This window comes from Alligator sinensis, unplaced genomic scaffold, assembly GCF_000455745.1.
Source record: "Alligator sinensis unplaced genomic scaffold, ASM45574v1 scaffold469_1, whole genome shotgun sequence".
In the NCBI taxonomy this organism is placed as follows: domain Eukaryota; kingdom Metazoa; phylum Chordata; order Crocodylia; family Alligatoridae; genus Alligator; species Alligator sinensis.
The window spans coordinates 3,373,457-3,378,842 of record NW_005841934.1 but is presented as its reverse complement, the minus strand read 5'-3'; the positions used below and the strand labels follow the sequence as shown (position 1 = coordinate 3,378,842).

Sequence of the window (5,386 nt, the reverse complement as noted above, 5' to 3'; positions counted from 1 at the left end):
CCAGGAAGTTGTTCAGCTGTGCTAGGACCTCATGTAGTCTGCATGGTTCAGGTGTAGGGAGTTACTGTAGGGATTGCAAGAGGTAGCACAGAGGGACATATGTGTGCAAATGTGTGCTCTCCCAGCAGGTCTCGCTGGGCGTGGAAGCACTTCCCGAAGCACGTGATTCCAGGATCAGGTCTCAAATGTGTGTTGAGAGGCAAAGCTTCGTCTCTGCAGGACACCCCGGCCACTTCTCAACGTGACCATGTCACTCCGGGAGCGAGGAGAAAGCCTGCGTACGGGCAAGTGGCCCAACGTGTGCTGCACCTCTGGATTTGGCCGGCCCTGGGGGGACACACGTAGAGGCTTTTTCTCTTGTTAAGTGAAACGGCACTCAGGTGTCAGGAGAGGAAGTGATGCCAAAGCAGGGCGTTCGTGGTGGCCGCTGGGGTGTGGGAAGCCCCCCTCGGAAGCCCGAGCGGCGTGCCAGCCGGAGGGGCAAGCGTCTCACTTCTGGTTGTTTTTGGCTGTTCACGTCAAGGGTCGGTTGGTGTCTCGATTAACTGGGATGCTGCGAGACAAGGCAGAGGCTTTCCTTGGCTGCTCGCAGTCCAGCCTGTGAGAATCGGGAGTCAGCCCACTCCCGTCAGCAGGTTTCCCTGCCTTTGTGCAGGTGTCGCTGCGAGACTCTCGGGTGTCCTTCTGGAGCGAGTATCCCTTAGTTCAGAAACACAGCGCGTGCTGACTCCTAAAGGGCTGGTGAGCTAACAGAAGATGTATATTTGGGCAGGCTTTTGGAAGCGTTTGGTGCTGTTACTACATCTCGGATGGCAGAAATGACTCTTTGGAGGGAGACGGGATCTTCCTTTGACGGCACGCAGCATCTGTCTTCCCAAGCCCAGCGCTCATCTCCCTGGCGCACAGTGCAAGAGTGTCCCCGCTTCCTTCCTCATTCCCACCGCTTCAGAGGAGCCAGATGGATTCTTCCGGAGGTTCCCAAAGTAGTTTTCAGCGTGACCACGCAGACAGCAGATTTCAGCTCCAGCAAAGTTGTACAGGCAGGAGCAGGGCAGCGAGGAGGAAGGCTGCTGGCGTCACCTTCACCGCAGCAGCCCGGCGGGCCTGGAGAAGCGAGAGGCTGGGCCCCTGGCATGCGGCGTTCAGGAGCAGCGCCTGGTCTGTGGCGGATACTTTGCTGTGATTGCAGTTTAAAAGTGCAGGCTCTTTTCTGGGACATGCACAGATTTTGCTATGTGTTCTTTATTTCCTGTTCCCTGTTGATCCAGGGCCTTTGCTGACATTTCCTTCCCCCAAATGAATGTCACTGTGAGCATTTTATCAGTGCACTTAGTCACAGCAGGCACCCTATAACCCCCTGAAGGCAGTGGGCCCTATTGTCTTGGACCCTAAAGCTTCCCTAGGCAGGGGCCCCTCTGGCCTGGCTCTCCGCGCCCCTGCCCCTGCCCTGCTGTGCTGCTCTGCAGCTGTACAAGAGTCAAATGTGGGTTTGGGGTGCATCAATAAGAGCATTAGATGCAAGACAGGAGGTGAGGGCTCCTTTCTCTATACTTGGCACTGGTTAGGCCTCATCTGGAGCACTGTGTGCTGGTCTGGGCTCTGCATTTTAAAAAGGATATGGAGAAGTTGGAGAGGGTCCAGAGGCAGGCAACAAAATGATGCAGGGCTTGGAAAACAAGCCATTCAAGGAGAGACTGAAGGAGCTAGGCGTGTGCCACTTGTGGAAAAGGTGCTGAAGAGGGGACATGGCAGCAGTCTTCACCTATGTGACGAGGGAAAGCACCTTTGCTCTCTTGCTGCAGAGACTAGGACGTGGACCAGTGGCTTGAAGTCGCAGCAAGTAGGCTTAGATTGGGTATCAGGAAAAACGTCTTCACTGTGAGAGCAGGGAGGCAGTGGGAGAGACCCCTAGGGAAGCTGTGGGCTCTTCATCATTGGAGGTGTCCAAGAAGAGGGAACGATCTAGGCATAGCTGTACCAGTAATTTCTCATGAGTATTTCTCACCTTTTTAAGCCTTCCTCAGAGGCACTGGGTGTTGGCTTCCTCCAGGGCTGGGGATTGTGACCGGGCTCCAGCGTTCCTGCTGGTGCTCAGACCCAGAGGTTCTTGGCTGGAAGGTCTTGCCCGTCCGCTCAGGGTCAGACCAGCGCTGCGTTTGGGCTCCGGAATAAATTGTACCCCATGGTGTGATAAGTACGGGGGTAAGGGGCTTTCTGCCTTCCGCTGTAGCAGAGGGCTTGGCCCTCTTCCTTGGCTCTCTTGGGGGTATAGTAACAACCTTTCCCGCAGCAGGGTGTTGGCTGCAGTAGTCTCCCTGCTTTACCTGTGGCAGATTATGGTGTTATGTCTTGTGGTTTTGTCAGGGTCAACTGTGTAGTGTTGCTAATATGGATTTGTATAGGATGGATAGGCAGTGGATTTGTATGGCTGAAGAAGGTCAGGAAGACAGGGGGTTGCATTAGGTGGCTCCTAAACTCCCCGTTGTAGCCCTACTGCTCTAGGAGTCTGTGATATCCTGATTTTTGAAAGCCATTTTACAATGACGCTCACTTTGTCTAGCTTCTTCTGAAATGCCCTGAGCTGGGAATGAGCTGGAACCTGAACGTGGCTACCCACAGCTCCGATATGGAGGAAGTTCAGATCCAGAGTCTGGCCTGAACTGGTTGCTCCCCCCCCGCCACGTAATATTATAGTGAATGAAAGCAAGGTGCAATCAAAATGACACACAGCATTATTCAATAGCAAGTCAATGCATCAAACTTTAGGAACAGCTCATTAACTTGATCGCAGCATAGCAAGTAATAAAGTAGTGCAGTGTAATGAGATTACATCAGTCTCAAAGTGCAGTCCCTCCTTTGGGGAGATTTTTTTTTCATGTTTCGTAAGGAGAAAGAGGAATTCAGGAAGACAAAACAAGAATAAAACGAATACATATGACATTAAAAAGCTGGCAGGCAGGGGAACGAGTACTGCACAATGCCGTTATAACAGGACTATCCTGTTCCCAGTGAAGTTGGTCACAAAGCTTTCATTGATTTCTTGTGTGGTTCTCTGCCAGGTGTGCTGGCAGAAACAAGGGGCCAAGTCTACAGTCCCTGTGGCCATGCTACCAGGCTGGGCGTGAGTCCTGACATCCTGGTTAGGGAAACAAAGCAAAGCAGAGCCCTCCCGGATCACCGCCGCACGCTCTTTACCACAACGTGATGGACGCGAGGAACTGAAGTGCTCGACTGACCTGGTCGGCAGCCCCAGCGACCCGCAGGAAGCCTCTCACCCCATCTTGATGCGCTCCGGCGCCTGCTGCGCGCTGTCTCCATCTTCCGTCAGGGGCCTGCTCCTGGCTGAGGGATCGGTCCAGGGCAGCTGTCCGCACAGGTCTTGTCACCTCTCCAAGGAACCTGTACACTGCGACCTCTCAGTAGATCAAGTTAAATCAGATTACTTCAGCTGGAGACTGCTAGCAGCCCGTGCCCCTTCCTCAAGCTGCTGGCTCTTTTAGTTGGAAAGCAACACCCAGACCAGGCCCTTGCCTCTTGGAGTGCAACACTGCATCGAACAGGGGAAAGGAAGAGAAGTTGAGCACCGTCACCCAGCTGTGCAAGACTGAGCGCCGCTTTGGCGTCACCCCTTCCCTGTGTTTAGCTTCATTCGTATTGCCCTTTCGCTCTACGCTGAGGATCAGTCTGTTCCTTTAACCCAGCACGCCTCGATTAGATGAATTGGAACAAGAACCGACCAGCTCTTTCCGGGTGGGATGGTGGGTAGCTGACATGCAAACGAAGCGTGGTCCACCCCATCTCTTCCCTTGGATACCAGCTGAGAGCGATAGATAGTGATTTTTCCTTTGAGCTTTTATCCATCGAGGTTATACCAAAATCTGACTCAAGTGCATCAGGGCCCCCTCTTGGCCCGTGATGAGCCTGCTGCCAAGGACTCAGCTGCTGGACCCTTTGGTGTTTTAAGCCTCTGACGAGTCCAGGCACTGTCCCTCTACCTGCTTGACCCTCTGTCTAGCCCCTATCCTGAGACCTAGATCCCGCAGCCCAACTGCCTGTTCAAAGTCCCAATTTCTATAATGCCCCCCCAGCTATGGGACATCCTTCTAGAAGCTCACCCGAGGTTTTCAGTTTGGCTTTTCAGGAGCCTTTTAATAGGTAGAAGTGGTAGCCCTGAGCAGATATGCTTTGCACAGGGTTTTGGAAGACACCACTGCTTCGTACTTAGGAGGTAAAGCAGAGAGAAGACAGGCCGTTAAAAACCAAATTTCCTAAGCCCAATTCCCTTCCTCTCTGCCTCGCTCTTCTCCTGGATGTCTGTATTCAGGCAGGCGGCTCGTGATTTGTCTTCTGACTCGATCAGTCCTACAACAGAACCAGTCTGCTCATCCTGCTACAAGAGCCAGCTCATCTCTTCCCCTCCCCTGCCTCCACTGATTTTTTACTCTTTTCCTTTCCCTGCTCCTGAGAGGCAGGACAACGGTCCTTCTACCCCAGCCATGCCCTGAACTTCTCCTTTGCTGATCAAAGCCCGGCGGTCAAAGCAAAGTGCTCTCTATTGCCCCTGGTCTGGACGGATACAAGCGGGAAGCCTCATCAGCAAGAGGAGCATGTTGGCGGAGGCATTCGTGATACACCCGTTTTCTTAGCGATAGCTTCATAACATCAGTCCGAACGCACATATTGAATGGGCAGGTCCCCCAGAAGGTGACAGGCGTTGCTCGGGGCTGAGTGTCAGGGCAAGCCCTTCTCTCCCCGGCACTCCTGAAGGTGGAGGTTTGGTCTCCCCAGACGCTCCATCTTCCCCGGCTGCGCCTTTCCCAGAGCGCACCGTATCCCAGCCTGAGCCGTGGGCAGCAGTCGCGCGCCACCGAAACCCCGACGTCCATGCCCGCTGTCATCAGTGATGCCTGTTGCCCAAGATGGACAGAGAGCTTCGGTTCAGAGTCGATTTGACTGGGATCAAGCCTTGCTCAGAGCTTGTGCTGGGCCTGGACATCAAGGTGGATTTCGCCCTGTGTGAGGTTGCAGATAGCTCTGGGGCAAGAGTGCGGGCAAATCTGAGGAGCTGAGCACGGGGGGCGATTGATCCCCGAGGCATGTGTGTGATCAGCGCTGTTTGGCAGGCTCTGGTTTCAAACGCTTTGTGTCATCTTGCCAGGTGGCAGGGAGCGTTGGTGACAGACCGTGGGGGCCACGCAGCCATCAAAGGGAAGAGCACGTGTGCGTCCTCCAGCAGGAAATCTTGCTGTTGAAACACGTTGGTGAACGTCTAAGGAGGCAGCACTGGTTTGCAGGCCGTTCTGTCACCGAAAGGGGCTCTTCGCACCACAAATGCTGTCTGTCAATACTAGTTCGACCAGGACTACTTCTTACAATCAGCGTCAGC

The 5,386-nt window shown here is 53.9% G+C and overlaps 1 long non-coding RNA gene across 1 annotated transcript in view; it reads left to right on the top strand.

Annotated features, from left to right (window-relative positions):
* Positions 1-5,386, top strand: part of LOC112549583 — a 231,558-nt gene that overhangs the window by 94,172 nt on the left and 132,000 nt on the right. The gene's annotated exons all lie outside the window — the stretch shown is intronic.